Raw genomic sequence first — 18,498 nt, forward strand, 5'->3', positions numbered from 1 at the left:
CTCTCATACTGTACTCCCTGCAAGCTTATCCATAGGGGAACTGAGACATTAAACATTTAGTACAGTGGTTCTCAAACTTTTGTATTGGTGACCCCTTTCACATAGCAAGCCTCTGAGTGTGACCCCCCTCATAAATATATAAAAATGTGTTTTTAATTTAACACCATTATAAATTCTGGTGGAAAAGTGGGGTTTGATGTGGAGGCTGACAGCTGGCGACCTCCCCATGTAATAACCTCACAACCCCCTGAGGGGTCCCGACCCCCAGTTTGAGAACCCCCGATTTAGTACAAAGGAAACATTGCTCTGCACATCACTAGAAACTAGCAATAAATATAAATAACAAAAAAAATCAAGGGGGAAAAAACAACACAAAATTAGAAACCCTAAGTGTAGTTCTTGATTCCTTATCTAGTCTAGTGTTAATGACTCAAGGCAAAGGTCTTTCATCACTTCCCTTTGCAATTGTGTTGGCCTTTTAAACCCTTTGTTCACAAGCAAATCTGACAATCCATATTTTGGTGGGTTTTTGGGGGAGGGGAGAGGGGGTTCTAAAATGCTTGCCTATTTTTTTCATCCCATCTTTATTTATCTCTGACCCAAGGGTTGAGATTCACTTTTGACTACTGGACAAGAACTATTTTTATATGGTTTTCTAACATCCAAATTCCAAACCTGGCAGCATTGGAGAGCTATGGGGGGGGGGGGGGGGGAGAGAGAAACAATAAAGACACATCTTTTAACTCCCTTGAAATAAATGAAACAATGAAAATAAAATTCTCTGGAATAATAAATATTTTGCTAACAAAAGGGCTGAGCCTCTTAGATAGAAGAGTTTGTCAGAGATGTGAATCTTAACTGCTGAACTTAAGTTTGGTTGCCAGATGTTAGAATTGTTTTAAATTCCCCCAGTCTTCTATATCCTTGTCAGGACCTTGAGGGTCCCTTCTTTTCTTTTGCTTCACAGCCATCCTCCAACCTAAAAATCTTGCTTTGTGGCCACGATTCTCTTCACCAATGGGAACTAGACAGAACTTCACTTGTGCCACTCCTCAAACAGCTGGGGAAATTACTGCAGATCAAATCACTCCATGCCTTCTTCCCCAGAGTGCTTCTTAACAGCCCCTGGTGAGCAAGGTCCAGGAGCCAGCAGCCACCAGCCACACGTGGATCTCTGCATGGTAGTGGGAAGGTCACATAGCCACCATTGTAATGGTACTTAGTAATTCCTTCCACTCAGCCATTGCTAACATTGAAAGTTTACTAGTGCTGGGGGCTTGAGCAATGCGGTTTTGTTCTTAAATCCACTTCATCTGCTGGAAGCCCTGGGCAGGAGAACTGTGGGTGTTTTGAGGAGCTGAAAAATCCACCCCCCAAAGCCAGAATACAGGGATGCAGTACAACCTCCCTCACCCTACAGCTTGTAGGCTGGAGCACTTGACACTGCCCCATGTGCAGCCGGTGTTGTTGTGATGTGTTTAGGGTCACGGGATCCATGCCAACATGGTTATGTTAGCCTGCCCCTGACTAGCCACCTTCTCTGATGGCCTACACGAGACCCTCATGTGTGGCCATTCCACTTGCAGCCCAAGTGTGCTGCAAAGATGGTGCTGAGGTTTTTTTTTGCAGTAGCCCATCATGCTATGGATAAATGTCAGCCATTATGATGAGCAAGGCTTCCAATAACAGTTTTGCCATTATTTCTTACCAAGGCCCAGATGCACAAAGATATTTAGATGCCTAACTCCCATTGAAATCAATCACAGTTAGGTGTCTAAATATCCTTGAGGATCTGGGCCCAAATGCCTTGGGAGCAACTGCTGCATGTCGTGAGCATTCTTAGCAGAGGAATAATTAACTCAACAGGCTGGATTGGTTCCTGATCTATTAGGTCAGTTCATCTGACATGCATGGATGCTAAATGCCACATGCTGCCCTCAGTTCGTTTGCTAAATTCCCAGTGAGATTTCTGCAGGAAGATCAAGTGTAATGCAAGGTAGAGGTCAAATTCCATGTACAACAACTCCTTACTGAGTTATTTGTAAAAAGAACAGGAGTACTTGTGGCACCTTAGAGACTAACAAATTTATTTGAGCATAAGCTTTCATAGGCTAAAACCCACTTCATTGGATGCATGCAGTTTTATTATGCTATTTGCAGGAATGCGTCCAGACCCCAGTCAGAATCAGGGCCCAATTGTACTAACTATGATACTGGAGACAGCATCATTAAGGGATGAGCTTCCCAGACAGAGTGTCTGGGCCAGGTGCTGTGAAGCTCTTGTGGTCATGCACAGCAAGTTGGAACCGGACACAGAATAAAGCAGAGCTCTTGCAAGCACATTAAGTACTGAATGATCACTGAGCACCATACTAGGCAATGGATAGACACATCATAAGCTGTTGAGAAACTTTCTACACTGGGAAATCAGCTCATTTGTAAACCTCCTGACTTTGGCATTTAAAATATATTTGCATTCTTCTGCACAGCGACACTCTAGTCAACCATTACCATGATGTCTAACCTGCTTGTAAGTTACGGGAGGCAGAAACTGGACCTGTCAAGCAAGGTAGGTGGGTAAGACGGGGGGAGCTCATCCCTGAAATGGTAAATTGTAATCCATCCCAGTTTTAATGGTTTAGATCTAAACTATTTTGAGTGATTAAGGATATACTTCTACACAGTACACTCGCCAAACTGGTGTAGCCATATCAAGGGATGGGGATTGTCTCCTTTAAGAGGCACAAATCATCATAAACTGGTAAACACCCAATTCTTTTATGCTGCAAACAGGAATTGATTTTAAAAAAAATGTGTCTCCATAGTTGAGACCTTGTTTAATGAATGTCATCCCGGAATGCATTTGTCTTGCTGGTTTGGAATCCCCTGACGAAAGAGAATATGGGAGAGCATTGCTGGGACATGATGCTATAGAGTAATGATTATGTTATTATGAAAATGAACTTTTCCTAGACCCATTTGGAAAGGATCACATGGCTGAACTGTCCGCAAATCAGAAAACAAATCTGTCAATTTAGGAAATATACATATGTAATGGGACATCACTTGTAGTTATTTGTAGTACAGTAGCACCTGGGGACCCAATCAAGCATCAGGATGCCCTTGTGCTAGGCGCTGTATAGACAGATAACAAAAGACACTTCCACCAGCTCCACCTAGTTTAAAGTTAGGGTGATTAATCTGGGGAGACTGAAAACGTCTCTTTTAAGCAGCTTGGAAGTTTTTAGAAGACTTTCCTCTCCAGGGGTTTGCAATGATGATGGCATCAGCGGTAAGGGTGGTAAAGGAGATGTTTTTAATCACAGAAGATTGCTCTTGCCAAGAACTGCTAATAAATTCACACCAATGGAATGGAGGGTGTGTGCGTGTGATTTCCTGAGTCATTTCAGAGATGTGGGGTCTTAGGGTGCAGAAAGATTAAAATAACCAGGTGGGAGACTTCTGTTCAAAAGCATAAGAGCTAAGGATGACGGAGGTACTGAGGATATAAGGACAAGTAGTAGACAGAGGTAGGGGACAACGAACGGGTGTATTGTTATTAACAACTATTTGTATTGTGGTAGAACCTAGGAGCCCTAGTCACAGACCAGGACTCCATGGTGTGAGGAGCTGTACAAAGACAGAACAAGAAGGTAGTCCCGGCCCAGAGAGCGCAATCTCAGTAAAGGACAATCATTTCTGTGTGGTAGCACTTACAATGGGCTAGGCACTTTCCAAACACTCAAAAACGACCCCTGCTCCAAGGGGCTCACAATCTCAGGTGGTCCAAGCCATCTAGAATCACTGTCAAGAGCATGTCAGGAGTGGGTGCTTAAGATTAGTTTGAAAAATGTGAGTACACTGTACATGGAGGCAAGCCCCTCAGCCACTGTAAATCAGCTTAGACCCCTTCAAGGCAAGAGAGTGATGCTGATTTGCATCAGCCACAGATGTGGCCTGAAACCAACCCAGCATCTGAAAACAGAACTGGAAATACAGTGCTAGCAAGTGGGTGTCTTCATGACTAATGCCTTGCCACAATATTACATTTACAAATAGAGACAAAAATGTACAGTTCTCTCATACAGAACCATCAGCTGGAAGGTCACAGAATGAAACCAACTGGTAATTTGCCATGGTGCTTAAATTAGCTGTTTATTTAGCCATCACATTATTCCCAATCTGGGCTGATATTTAGTCATACATAAGCATCTCATTTCCACAAGGTTCACTCAAGGAAATAGCTCAGCATCATTTGGCTGCCTGTTGTTCCAGAAGCTGCCTCTCCCCAAAGGAATCTACCCCATTAATCATAACACAACATGTAGTAATTATAACAATACTGCCTACAGTTAAACTTCAAATTTTCCTCCTGCTCGTTTCATGGAGGTTATGGTCTCTCCTTTGGCTTTCTTCAGAATGCTGCAAGTGCATAGGATTAATTTAGTTGCTGATCCAATGGGAATTAAAGAAACAACAACCTGAATTCTTGATGTGCTTAGTCTGAATTTGTAACCACCTTTCAGTGGCATTTCCTGATCTTTAGTAGGACACAGTGTTCTAAATCTTGCACTTAGCTGCAGGTATTTTGATTCATACTGACACTTTTTTCCCTCCTGAAAACATCTTTATCCCTTTGATTCCTTGTTTACTCTAGACACCACATAAGCAGGCCTAAGGAGTTCTCCTGACTTTCCTGGCCCAATCAAATCGCCCACCAATAAAATGTGCACACTGGGCCAAATTCTGCTCTCCATCACACACCTATTGAGTGCATGTGAGAGAGCAGAATTTGCTCGACTGGCTAAGCTCATGCTAATTCCAGACAATACAGAGCACCCATCAAGCAGGATAGCAACCAACATGCCAAATTATACATTGCTCTTTTAGGAGGTACAGAGGAAATGCAATGCAGCTTTAATTGCCTTTTTCTTCCTTATCTCTCTGTCCTGCACAGGTGATAATCACAGCAAACCTGGATTCCTTTCCCATGACACAGGGATACCTGGGAACCTTGCCTGCAGCTCAAATATTTTACAAGGGCTCCTGCTGTGAGCTGGAACTCTCCTCATGATCAGAATTTCAAGCATGTGGTGATTCCATTTGGTCCAGTCAAAGCTTAATTCATTACAACAGAATCAAGGCTCTTCCGTGGCATACACAGTACTTCATTCACTCCAAGTGCAACAGTTCTGACACATTCATCCAGGAATCTGGGACATTTCTGCCTATGCGAATGGTCACGAATGTGGTGTCAATGACTTTGAAGTAATAAGCCAAGGAAATCCCTCCCACCTCTCAAAACTATCTGTTCCCTGGCTCTAAATGTTCACTGACAGCAACACAGAAAATCCACTCCCTGCTCCTTTGTGGAGTCAATTATTTACCTTGGTCCACAACTTGGAGATATCCGTGAGGCTTCCTACCAATGAGGATCTCCGTAACTGTGGCTCTTGTTCTGCAACTGGAGCAACCTGAGCCGTTCAAAAAACATGAATCAGTCTGGAGGCCCTTCCAAAATCACAATTGGCTTAAAAATCATGAAATTTTTCCAAGTTAAAAATGTGAGTGTTCTTTTTATGTGCCTTTAAAATAAAAACATTAAGGTGCACTTGTCACATTTTCAGGCTTTTCTCTGCAACCACAAGGGTTAGAAACTTACATTTTTAAGCTGGGGCTTTAAAAAAACCCCACCAAATATCACAAGAGACAATAAAATTGAGAGAGATCGCACCACTGAATCCATGTGGTAGGCCCTGGTTCCCAAGTGAAACCTCATTGATTTTTGTGGAGGAATGCCAATTTCAGTGCCAACCTCAAGAGACCAAAAACCATGAGTGAGACCTCCCCCTCAAATCATTAGATATTAGTGTGATTTTTTGGTCTGTCTTTTGACTGATGAATTCCTCCTCCCCATCCACAGCATGTATGTGAGAAAGAGAGAGACAATTAGTGTTGCCAACACTCCCATTTATTGGGACAGGTGATTTTGGCTCTCACCCCTACACCTGCCCGTCCCCTGCTCAGCTATTACCCTATCCCCCATCCCCACATCAATCCTGTCCCCCCAAACCCCATATCACTTCTGCCCATCTCCCGCCCCCAGCTCACATCTGCTGCTTATGGGGTTCTTCACTCCCCTCCCCCAGGCCTGGGGGTGCTGCAGCAGGGTCCCCCTTCCAGGCTCGGCAGCTCCAGGGGCTCTTCATCCCCCTCCGCCCCTTTCCAAACCAGGGGGAATGGGAAGCTCTGCCTGCAGCAGCTCAGAATGGTTGCAGTACCCCAGGAGGTGGACAGGTGGCGCAGGCAGCCAGAGTGGGGTTTCCCCCACAGGCATGGTTGAAATTGGCTGGAGGGCTGGAGCTTCGTGTCATCACCCGACGGGCTCCTGCCCTGGCCGAAATCCCATCACTGCAAACACAGGGCGAGAGCTGGCAGCAATGCGTGAGCATGCACCATCTGAGCACATGGCCATGGACCTTCTACTTCAGGGATGTCAAGCTGGGATTTTCCAGCGGGCCCAGGGAAGTTAGAGTTACTAGCTCTCATTGGCTCCCCCCACACCGCAGCATATCTGGCAATGCAATGGGAAACACCAGCAGCCCTCTCACACATGAGAGCCCTGCCTGGTGGGAAATCCCCTCTGATTGGCTGCTGGCCCCCTGGGGAAGAGCAGCCCATCAGGGCTGCCGCAGGAAGCAGACAGAGCTCTCTGGGAACCCATGTGTTCTGATAAGAGCTAAAGAGCCCAGCACTGCCCATCTGCATCTCTCTCTCCCCCCACCCCTTGCCCTAGTCCTCCCCCTTCCCACCATGCAGCACCTGCCTGTGCAGGGGCGGAGAGGCTGAGGAATCCTTTCCTCTCCCCTATGAAGGGGGCAGCTCAAGGTACCCTGATGCAGCACCCTCCTCCCCACCAGACCTGGGATAGCAGTCGAAGGAGGAGGACCAGAGGTGAGGCTGGAGGGGGCAGAAGGGATGGGGAGTTGAGGGTAGCACTAATGGAGGGCAGTAATAATTTCTGGGCAGGGGGATTGACAGATGTGGGGAGGCTAAATCACTTTTGTAAATGTTGGAGCCCTGGCAACACTAATTGAAACACACACACGCTGGGCAAGGGGAGTTCAAAGATCAAAAGACCCACCACAAACCACCATCTCTATTCCCATGATTTTCAGCCTTGCAGACTGCTAAAAAATTTCACACACAAAAAAAAGGAACACCCCTTTGGAAATCTTAGACAGTCTGCGGACCCCCACAGGTTGAAAACCAGTGATCTATTAAAAAAAGAGAGTCATGATTTTGAGGCCAATCTCATGATTTTTGGCAGTGTACCCCATGGTTTTGAAGCTTGGCGGTTGACAATACTGAGCATGGGGCCCATATCCCACTGGAGTTACCTAAATCTCTTACACTCCTTTGAAAATCCCAGCCTGAGCTTCTCAGCGGGATGTTCCAAGACTTTCGTTCAGACTACTTCAAAGCAATGCTTGAAACGCATTAAGAATTCCAAAGCAACAGGGTCTTTGTCAGTATCATTGTGGTGAGGCTGTGGCTACAGAGACCATAGGGTATCCTCCATTTTGGAAGGCAGTGCTTGGAACCATATTCTAGATGCTCTTGTGTTAGGACTGTGTAATTTTTAAATGAAAATAGCTTAGCTTTTACCACAATCCCCCATTTCTTTAATGCAGAAAGCAACACAGCAGCTTTGTGTTACTGAAGTAAGTTATGACTCCTTTTCACCAAAGATCTTAAATATATAAAAAGTGAACTTACTTGTTCTATTACTACTATTTCCCATAGCAGCATTAAGTGAACTCAGCAATAAACCATAGTGTTTATGAGCACGGATTTGCAGAGAGCATTTTCAGACCACACCAACATTGGTTTGGCTTAGGCAGATTGGGTATCATACAGAGACAAAGACTAGCAAGCGGTTGTGCTCACCTTTCTGTAGGAAGCTGAATGCACTGAAGAAGGTTAGTCTGTTTAGGATGATGATACAGAAGAGTATGTAACTGGGACTGAAACGGAGGATCACATAGCTAGCTTTGGCTGGCAGCAGAAGCCTTGGGAAGAAATTGTGACATTTGCAGTTCATCCCCAACTCCTTTCTCACCTCTTGAGAGCATGCAGCTAACTCCCTACCTCACCCTGGCCAAATAGTCCAGCCAGTGAGGGTGGAGGGGTGCAGTATTGCCAACTCTTGAGAGTTCTTCGCCAGTAACTGGAGTTGGGGCCCTTGCTGGAGCCAGTCTCACAACAAGGAGGGCAGCTCCAGTCTTCACTTGATTTCCAGTCCTCCCTTCCTATTCCCCCCCTCCTGGGGAAGAACAGCCGAACCCTCTGTCAGGTGGGCCTTACTCCCCCGCTCAGCTGAGTAGTACAAGGACAGAGTTCAGCCCCAAGTCCCCATCACTGCTTAAACGCTAGCTTTTAACGCCAAGCTTTTTCATCCTGCAGACAGGATATCCTTTCTTTTGTGGATCCTTACTAGCCAAGGGTGCTATCTGCCCCTATTCAGAAGGCCAGAACAAGACCTATGCACCACTTAAGCCCTACTTTGAGGAGTCTATGGGAGACACTTTCAGTAAACGTCCCTCCTCGCTATGCTGAGCCAGTGATAGGAATTCCATGAATCACTGTCTTAAGCTGGCCTTCTGCACACAGGCAACTTATCCCCTGAAAGAGGAGAGAGGAACAGCCCCACCTAGCATCCCCGGGGAGCCCCAGTATCAAAACAATAGACCAAAAAAAAAAAAAACCTCTCTAGAAAAGACCATTATATTTCTAGAGCAGTGGTCCCTAAGCTTTTTACATCCCACTCACCCCTGTCTGCATTCCCCAGAGCCACAGTCAGAACCAGGACTGAAGCTCCCAGGGTGGGGAGGGCACAGACAGCAGTAAGGAGGCTGAGGCCTGAGCCACTGCTGGGCTGGGAGCCATGGTCAGGCCCAGAGCCAGAGGCTGCAGTTAGGGGTGGGGCCAGAGCAGAACCAGGGGCAGAGCACGGCTGGTTGGTGCTCCCTCCCCACCCCCCCATGGGGGCTGGCCCAGGCCCCCCCATGCTCCCCCCAAATGTTCCTCACCCTATAGTTTGGGGACCTCTGTTCTAGGGAGAGGCCAGATCCCCAGTTAGTGTCATTCGGTATGTCACTCCATTGGAGTCAACGCCACGAAAGTCAGTTGTCTCTGGTGGAGTTTAGTGTCGTGGGGTGCTCCACTCACCCCTAGCTGGGCACCTCCTCCTGGCCACTCTCTGGATTAGCTCACAAGCTCAACACCCCCTCCAGGGGTTGCACATAAGGTGACCAGATAGCAAGTGTGAACAATCGGGACAGGGGGTGGAGGGTAATAGGAGCCTATATAAGAAAAAGACCCAAAAATTAGGACTGTCCCTATAAAATCAGGACATCTGGTCACCCTAGTTGCACACCATCACTCCAACTTTCTAGTCTGCAGCCCCTCTCTCACACCCAGAACTGCAGCATCCTTCTCATGACTCAATCCTCCAGCCATGTCACTCTGCGTTCCCCCCCTTCCAGGGTACAGTCCTTCAAACCCTCAATCACTCCCACAGCAACCCTAGCAATCTTCCAGTTCACTGCCCACTAGTGCCCCTTCTCCAGTGGCGGGTAGGGAACCCAGACCCCCCCTGTACTCCAGGTTCCAGTCCAGGTACCCTCTATCCAGCAGCTCGGGGCTTTCCTCATCCAGCCCTCACCACTCCTTCCCTCTCCCCCTTTTTCTGGGTGCACTAGCTCCAAACCCCTTCCCTCATCCCAGAGGGAGACTGAAATCTACAGAGCCCTACAGCCTCCAAGCACCCCCTCCCTCTTCCGAAGGAGGGAGTGATTATTGTCTTTGGTTGGTGCCAGCTTCCTGGCTTTATAGGCCCCGCCTCTTCCTGCCCAGCTGAGCCTGCTTGCCATCAATTCCTGCTCCCTGGCTCTTCCTCCAGGTGCAGCCTGTGGAGTTAATAGGCCTACCTGGCTACTTTAAACCCTTTCAGGCCTGTGTGGGATGGACACCCCATCACACTTTGCCAGTTTACAGCAGTGAAGGATCTGGTCCTATGGTTCCCCCCCCCTTTCAGCAAACAGTTCGCACTACAAACCATCAGCTATAGAGTCAGTTTGGGAAACAATTTTTCCAGACCTACTTCTTCTAGCTTCTCAGCCATTTCTCAGCTAGCCTTGAGTTAAAACAGAATCCCCTCCAATAAAAATGATTTCTTTCCCTATTCTTTTTTAACTTGTTGGTTTGTCTGCAGAGCTCGCATTCTGGATGAGCGTTGGAACAGACTCAGAGCTGTAATTACCCAATGTGTTGTAGCAGCTGCCAGGGACAGTCAAGTGAGCACCATGCTGAGCTCTGTGAGCCAAAGACTTCATCAATGCCTGCACCTATCTTGTCTAGGGCTGTGTGATGATCCAATCTCCATACTAAACCTTTTCTTTGGCTTTTTCTGAGCAGGCTTATAATTATGCCAGATCAAGGATGAATTTTGTGGTAAGGATCTCTGTTTGTTAGGGCTGCAAGAGAGACCCTTAAACCCAATTTATTTCAGACGTTTCCTTTCATTCCAAACTGATTCTCAGCAGCAAAGGATTTTCTGGGCTAACCCATGTAGTTCTGCTCTGTCATTAATGTTTTGAATTAATTCCTTACATCCAAATGATGATTATGGTGGGTTAGACCTTTCTTTTGCTGGCATTCAAAGCTGATAATAGTTTGCACATGTTTTCTGGTCATAGTTGTAGCTCTCTGTTGGGCTGCTTTCAAATTGGATTGACTCAGAGTTAGGCACTATGTGAGGAACGAAATGACCATGCAGCCATGCACATTTAGAGTAGGTACCCTCCAAAAACTTATTTGTTGCTTTTACCTTTTTTACAGTGTTTATGGTATTTGCAGCATTCCATGGTTGGAATGAAGAATTATTATAGTGACAATAAATATTTGAAATGCAGTTTTTAAAGAACACATTCATTGTACTTAATTAATTCTCCAGCCCATTGGGAGCGCACATTCTCATGCAAAAAACAATGGCTTTTTTGTCTTTGTTTTTTGTAGAAGTTTCACTCACCCATCTGTCGGTATTTGCAGGCCTTGGTGTACAAAGAGCTAAATATACTGCACGCATTTTTACATATGAAATGATGATAAATAAAAGCAGTGGACTAGATGCTCCAGTTGGGTGCAGCCCCATTAACTTCAATGGGGAATCTGATCCCGTAACTCCTACTGCTGATACACTGCTTTACAGTTTAAAAGCACTTGCCAAGCATTCAGCCCATCTCTGTTCCCATGGGGCCAGATGGTGCCCTCAGGCATAGGCCTGTGTGAGGGATGATGCCTAGGCTGCACTGACCCAGGAGGAACCCTGGGTACTAGTCCTCCCATGCTCCCCTTTTCCTCTGTGGGAAGGGCAGTATGCTGCACCCGCCCCCATTCTCCACCCTCATGTCCAGCCAGCTTCTTTGACCAGTGCCTGGGAGTGGGCAGAGTCATAGTTCCACCAACTCTCTCCTTGTCTCCATCCCCTCCCTGTCCACTTTGTTGTGGTAATGGGAGTAACAACAACCATGCAGGCACACTGATACAGGGAGATCCTGGTAGCCAGCAGCCTTAATGCATGGGGTAGAGGGTAGGAATTCTCTCCCCGGCACAGCTAAATTAGTGGCCTATTAAACTGAAGGGCAACATCCCAATTGATTCCAAAAGGAACAGAATTGGGCCCAGTAACTAATGAATCCACCCAAGACCCTTTGAGGTAGATCAATATTATCCCCCCATGTCATGGATATGGACACAGAGAGGGGCAAGGTTTAATAGGGAAGAAACCTCTAACCAATGAGAATCACTTTGGAACGGGGGCTTTTCAGGACACTGTACAAAACTGTCATTCTGGCCATGCCAGAAAAGCTGGACAGTTTACTAGTGGGGTAGGAAGCTTTGAAAAGATGACGTTATGATCAGTCACTAACTCTTCTTTCTTCCCTCCCTTCCCCCCTCCCTGCCCACAAAGAAAGCACCTGATGTCTAGTCTAGCATTTGTGCTCACTGTACATATCCCGAGCCACATATATTTACTTTCCTTCGCCCAGTCATGCAGCAGTGAAACAAATGTTACCAAATACAAATAATCAGCTCAGGGTATCCATCTGCCTAGATTAGCTTAAACCCAGCTCACTGTCTGTTATATGGCTGAAGGATTTATAGAGCCAGGTAAAGGCTTTAGAGTCTGGAGATATTCAATGCTTCTGCTTTTAATTATGCTCTGTAGATTTATACACAACATGGAAAGACAGCATGACTTACTTTCCAGTCCCAGCACTCATATTTTCCATCTGGTGTACTACTGTACAATATATATTGTCTCCACATTACATAAAGGCAAAGTTCCTGTAGCAACATGGCTCTTCTCTCTGTTTATAATCAAAAACATTATTATATAGTATTGAAAATAAAAATTAATACTACACATGGCAGTGGCATTTACCTCCTGAATCACCATTTGCAGGTACCATTTCAGAAAGATGCAGGTGGATGAAAACTGGGTGCTGGAAAGGAAATGTATAATTCCCATAATTTCATTAAAAGTTATTTTGTGTGCTGTTTTCCTAAGCACGGCTTCTAAAATTTACTCCTTTTCCCCTGGCTAAAATAACATAGTGAGACATAATATTCTCTTACATGGAAATCCTAGAAAGGTCAATAAAAAGGAAGAAAAATCCTATTTTGATCAAAACTTTTATTATAAATTGGAGAGACGGAGGGCAAGGTGATATCTTTTATTGGACCAATTTCTGCCTGTGAGAGAGACAAACTTTTGAGTTTACAGAGCTCTTCTTCTGTCCTGGGACCAACCCAGCTACAACAATACTGCATATAAACACTGGAACATCTGTGCATTGTAAAGAGGAAACATTCAAGTCACAGAAATGCAAAGGAGTGTAAAAAACTCAGTAGTACTTCAGCATTGCTCTACTACGGTTAATACATTTGGTAGAATTTATTTATGGTTTTCCAGAACTGATTTTTAAATACAAAAATGCCGAAGTGCCTTAGAAGCCTAAGTCTCATTGAAAGAATGGGGCAAGGTTTAATAGGGAAGAAACCTCTAACCAATGAGAATCACTTTGGAACAGGGGGCTTTTCAGGACACTGTACAAAACTGTCATTCTGGCCATGCCAGAAAAGCTGGACAGTTTACTAGTGAGGTAGGAAGCTTTGAAAAGATGATGTTATGATCAGTCACTAACCCTTCTTTCTTCCCTCCCTTCCCCCCTCCCCGCCCACAAAAAAAGCACCTGATGTCATTGGAATTTCAGTGGGGATTAGACACCTCAATACCTTTGAGGATCTAGGCCAAAGTGCCTAAGTCCCTTTTGAAAATGGGACTTAGGCTAAGTCTCTTAGGTGTTTTTGAAAATTTTACACACAGTCAACCTCTTTAGGTCCCATTTTTTACATCATTTAAACATAAGTCTGATCCTTAAAGACTACTGGGGGAAGAGCTATATTGAAGATCGGTAAGGTGGGAGGAGTAAAGCATCAGATTACAATAAAGCTAGTATATTATTTACTATTAATTATCAATATTTGTTGTTATTATTGCATAGTCCACAGCACAGAGATCTGTGAGTGTGCATAAAACTGTGCAGATATATAAGAAGAAGACAAATTCCTTTCCCGTTAGCAGTTTCGAGCCTTAGGTCTCAATCCAGCAAGTACTTATGCAGGAATAATCCTATTAACTTGTTTCACCTGGGTAGCCCCTTGATGTCAATAGGACTAGCTATGTGAGTAAAGTTAAGCATGTGTTTTCACTTTGCAGGACTCACTGTACTCCTATGAGTAGCACTTAATCATGGGAGTAGTCCCATTCTAGTCAATGGGACTACTCATGTGAATAAGGGCTGCAGGATGGGGTCCTAAATTAGACAGATAATACAACAAATATTGGCAACAGACCATGATGAGTGGATCAATGTGGGATATGGAAGACAATATCATGAAAAGGGGAGGCGATATTTCTATTTACAAGGGAAGCAGAATGTTATATCATTGGATTCTGCTCCCATTGAACTCCCATTGAAGCCAAAGGGAGTTTTGCCCTTGGTTTCAGTGGGAGCAGGATTGGGCCCATAATTTGTTTTGTTTACTATGTTTCTTATTATTTAACATAGAAGGATTGAAACTCTGGGACCAATAGAAATGTCACTATTTAAAAAAAAATTCAGTGTAAACTGTTTGTTTTTTTTAGTTAGTCTCTGATCCCACAATACATGCTTACCTTTAAGTATGTGGATAGTCCCACTGACTTCATAGTGACTATTCACATGCTTCAAGTTAAGCATGTGCTTAAATCTTTGCAGGCTCAGGGCTTAATATTTTCCTGCAGTGTTTACAACCCCAGCATGGAGGCACTTCTTCATGAGACCCTGAAAAGGAAATTGATGAGAAATGCATAGCAAACGAAAGTGATACTTATTAATCTATATTCATTGGCCAGTGCAAAATATAAACAACAGAATTAATTATCAAAATTAGTTTATTTAAAATTAATCATAGATAGTAATCAAAAGTGCTTTTGGTAATAGAAATTTAAAAATAGGTTTATGATTTTTTAAATCTTGCATTGTCTCATTAAGGCATATTTAGAAAACCATCAAACATTTCCAAATAAGTAAGAAAAATATTGGAAATCAGATGAGGTAATTCACATGAGATTTTTCATCTGGCCTTTTGGAAATAGAGTATTTCATGTCTGAATGTCATTACTAATGAAAAATCAAGAGAAACAATAAGTAAGTAAAGCCAGAATGTTGGGTTTGATGTCAGCCTGGGCATACGCTTAAATAAACTCCACCCTCATAAGTAACAATGGAACAAACCATGAGTGTTGTAGAAACGGCTGCAGTTCTTTTTTAAAAGAAAAAATAAGAGACATACTGGAATGTTTAGCCAATCAAATTACTTTTAAATTAACAGATAGGGTAGAATTTTCAAAGCCACGTAAAAGTATCTGCATGATGGCAATTTCTCATTAGACAGGAGTGGGAATTCGGTATTCTAACCTGCTAGGCATCTGTGAAAATCCCACCCATAATATAACACTTTGTGCCAAATTGATCCCTGGTGGGACTCCATTGATTGCATGCAGTTATATCATGAATGAATATGGCCTCTGATATTTGTGCCCAAGTGTTGATTCTTTGCTGGCTTTCACGACTTGTACTATAATATTTTAGATCTAAAATGCCCCTGCAATCAAATTTCTTATGCCTAAAATGGTAAAGGGACTCGGAAATGGTATGAAACTAATCTGTCTGTAGGACATTCTTAAAATTATAAACTTGTGGGTCACCCTGAATTCCACTCAGCAGGTTTCATTGCAGCTGAATTCAGCCACAAATCTGCTTACTTATAATTTCCACATGCATTATTGCTTTTAAGGGTGAAAGAACATGCCAATGTGTTGGAGACACATTTTATTGCCTAACTTGTGGTGTGAACACTTGAAAAGAGGTCCAATATCTAAACATTTTAGGCCAGAGACTACATAAAGAAATAAAAATGATTATTTATTATTATTATTAAAAATGAGTCTATACAGTTTGCAGTGTCATATGCACATGTTCTTTTACAGCTGCAAAAGGAGATCACTAATAGCTTTCAGTGGAAAATGACTGTCCAGACTTTATACCCAAACTGCATCTTTATGTTTGTTAGGTCAAATTCTGGTGCTGCACCATTTGCTTACAAAATGGCTGCACACAGCTTTAATGTGACCAGGGTTGGCGGAAGCTTCCTAACAGTGTCGGGGCCACTGTGGTCCTACCTCCCGGACCGTACCTTCTCCCCAAGCCTTTGTGCCGCCTCTTCCCTCCAAGACCTCACCCCCTCCTCCCGTCACTTGTCCTTACAGCTGGTAAAAAGTGGGAGGGCCCTCCCCCATTCCGGCACCCCTGAATATGACCCTGTGCTCTGGCCATCTCTGTCACCATTCGCATCCCTCCCTGTATGAATTAGTCTATCCATGACCAGAAGCAGACTAAATGGGTTGTTTGTGATCAGGGACTACTGCACAACAGGGGACGTCTGTGCCAGAGTGTGTAGGCCATGTTTTCTGCCCATTAGTCCCACTCTTGGTCTGATATGGACTAGAAAAGGCCTGCAGAGCGATCTCTTCACATGTCTGGAGGGTGTAATACGGATCACACACACGGGGACGCTGGCAAGAAACTGAAATTTGGTTTTATTTTTTTATTTTATTTTATTTTATTATTATTACTCATTGGAGTAATTTTAGACCACAAGTGGGGGTTATTCTAACTTATGGCGACCTCCCTACGATTCCCAGTGGGCTGCTGCACAGCCCAGAATGGTTGTAGTCCTGAGCGATATGGCTACTCCCCTCCCACCCCAACACACCTTTTCCTTCCCCGACATGCCCTGTCACTAGGCAGCCTGCCCCTTTAAGGCCAGGAGGCCCAGGGCTCTCTGTCAAGTTAGACCTGTCCTGTGACACCTGTGGTGGGTGTTAGAGGCAGAAAGCCCAGCGGTTGAGGCTGACTGGATCGGGGAGCAGGCAAGCTGCTCTGATGTGGGATCGAGCTTGGAACTGACTGAGGGCTATCGCCTGCCTGAGGCCCGTGGCGGAAGGGTAGTCCTGACCCAGATGGTGGGGCTGTTTTGAGCCCAGGAGCTGGTGGTTAGACAGTGAGAGGGGCTGTTGTCCCTGGGTCCTGCCTGTAAGGGGGGCTGTCGACTGAGCCCAGCAGGGCTGAAGATTGTTTTGATGTTGTGTTGGACCTGGACTAAGGGACTCTGTTATGCCAGAAGGGGCTGAATGCTTTAGAATGGCTTGGCTCGAGGGCCAGATCACCTCAACAGCAGGAGTAGCTGGAAGAACATGGTGGGGGTGCTCTGGGACAGTGAGCCACGTGACACATGGTGGAGAATGTGGGCAAGACTCGCCTCCGGAATCATAGGAGAGGACTGACACTTTGGGTGCACAGGTTATCAGATGGAGGATGCTGTTTGTCTACTGGCAGAGCAGCAGCTACGGATCCAAGCTAGGGTGACCAGACAGCAAGTGTGAACAATCGGGACTGGGGGTGGAGGGTAATAGGAGCCTATATAAGAAAAAGACCCAAAAATCGGGACTGTCCCTATAAAATCGGGATATCTGGTCACCCTAATCCAAGCACTCTTTCAGCAACTCCTTCAGGGTCAGCAGAAGCAGCGAGAGGCACACTGCACCGCTCAGTGGGAAATTCAGCCAGTGTGGTTTGTGGCATAGTGGCAGGAAGGCCACTGCCACCTGCAAAGGGAGAAATGCTTTTGTATTTCTGGTGTAGAAGACCTGGTCACTGAGGTTTGAGTGCCCAGTAGGCAGCAGGATGATCGGGGGTGGCCACGTAAGAAGCAGACCCTGGAAGGCAGGAACCCGGAAGGGCCTGCCTACGTGTTTCAGAGGTGGACAGATGGGGCATATCAGGTGAGTCTGCCCCTTGAATGGTGAATATGGAAAGACAACGAGGGAAGTCTTAAGAAAAGTGAGGTTTGGGGAGTGGGGAGGTGAAGAAGCCCTGCGCATGAAAAGAAATGGTCTCCAGGACAGAGTCTCAAAGGGAGGAGTAGCGTAGTCTACTGACTGAACTGTGTGAGCCCCTGGCAGCCATGTGCTCTAACTTATGGCAGCCTGCCTATGATTCCCCAGTGGGCTGCTGCACAGCTCAGAATAGCTGTAGTCCTGAGCTACTCCCCTCCCACCCTGACACACCCCTTCCTTCCCCAGCATGCCCTGTCACAGGGTAGCCTGCCCCTTTAAGGGCCAGGAAGCCCAGGGCTCCCTGTTCAACTAGCCCTGTCCTGTGACACCTGTGCTGGGTGTTGGAGGCGGAAAGCCCAGCTGTTGAGGCTGACTGGGTAGGGCAGCAGCAGGCAGGCTGCTCTGATGTGGGGTCAGAAGCCAGGCTCTCCCTTGGAACTGGCTGAGGGCTGTGGCCTGCCAGAGGCCCTGGGTAAGAGGGCAGATTTGACCCGGATGGTTGGGTTGATTGGGGCCCAGGAGCCGGCAGCAAGACAGGCTGTTGCTGCTGGGCGCCTGCCTGTAAGGAAGAGGGGTGAAGTTTGAGCCCAGGGGGCTGAAGACTTTTGTCTTGATGTTGTTTTTGGATTGGAAGTAAGAGACTCTGTTACCCCGGAAGGTGAATGCTTTGAAGTGGCTTGTTCGGAAGGCCAAGTGACCTCTGTGGCGAGAGTAGGCTGGAGTTTGTTATGAGGAAAGTAAGGTGCACGTGCCGCAATGCCAGGACTTGCCACAAGGGGGTATGCCAGGATGGTGAGTCATGATGCAAGATGCCTGTTATACCAGGGACCCCAAGAGGGGATAGCTCAGGGCTGCATACGCTCACCCCATACCTTCTGCAGCAGGGTAATGTTCCACTGGGTTGTTGTGGCCCTGTGATGGTCCCTATA

The sequence above is a fragment of the Emys orbicularis genome, chromosome 11, assembly GCF_028017835.1.
Source record: "Emys orbicularis isolate rEmyOrb1 chromosome 11, rEmyOrb1.hap1, whole genome shotgun sequence".
Lineage (NCBI taxonomy): Eukaryota > Metazoa > Chordata > Testudines > Emydidae > Emys > Emys orbicularis.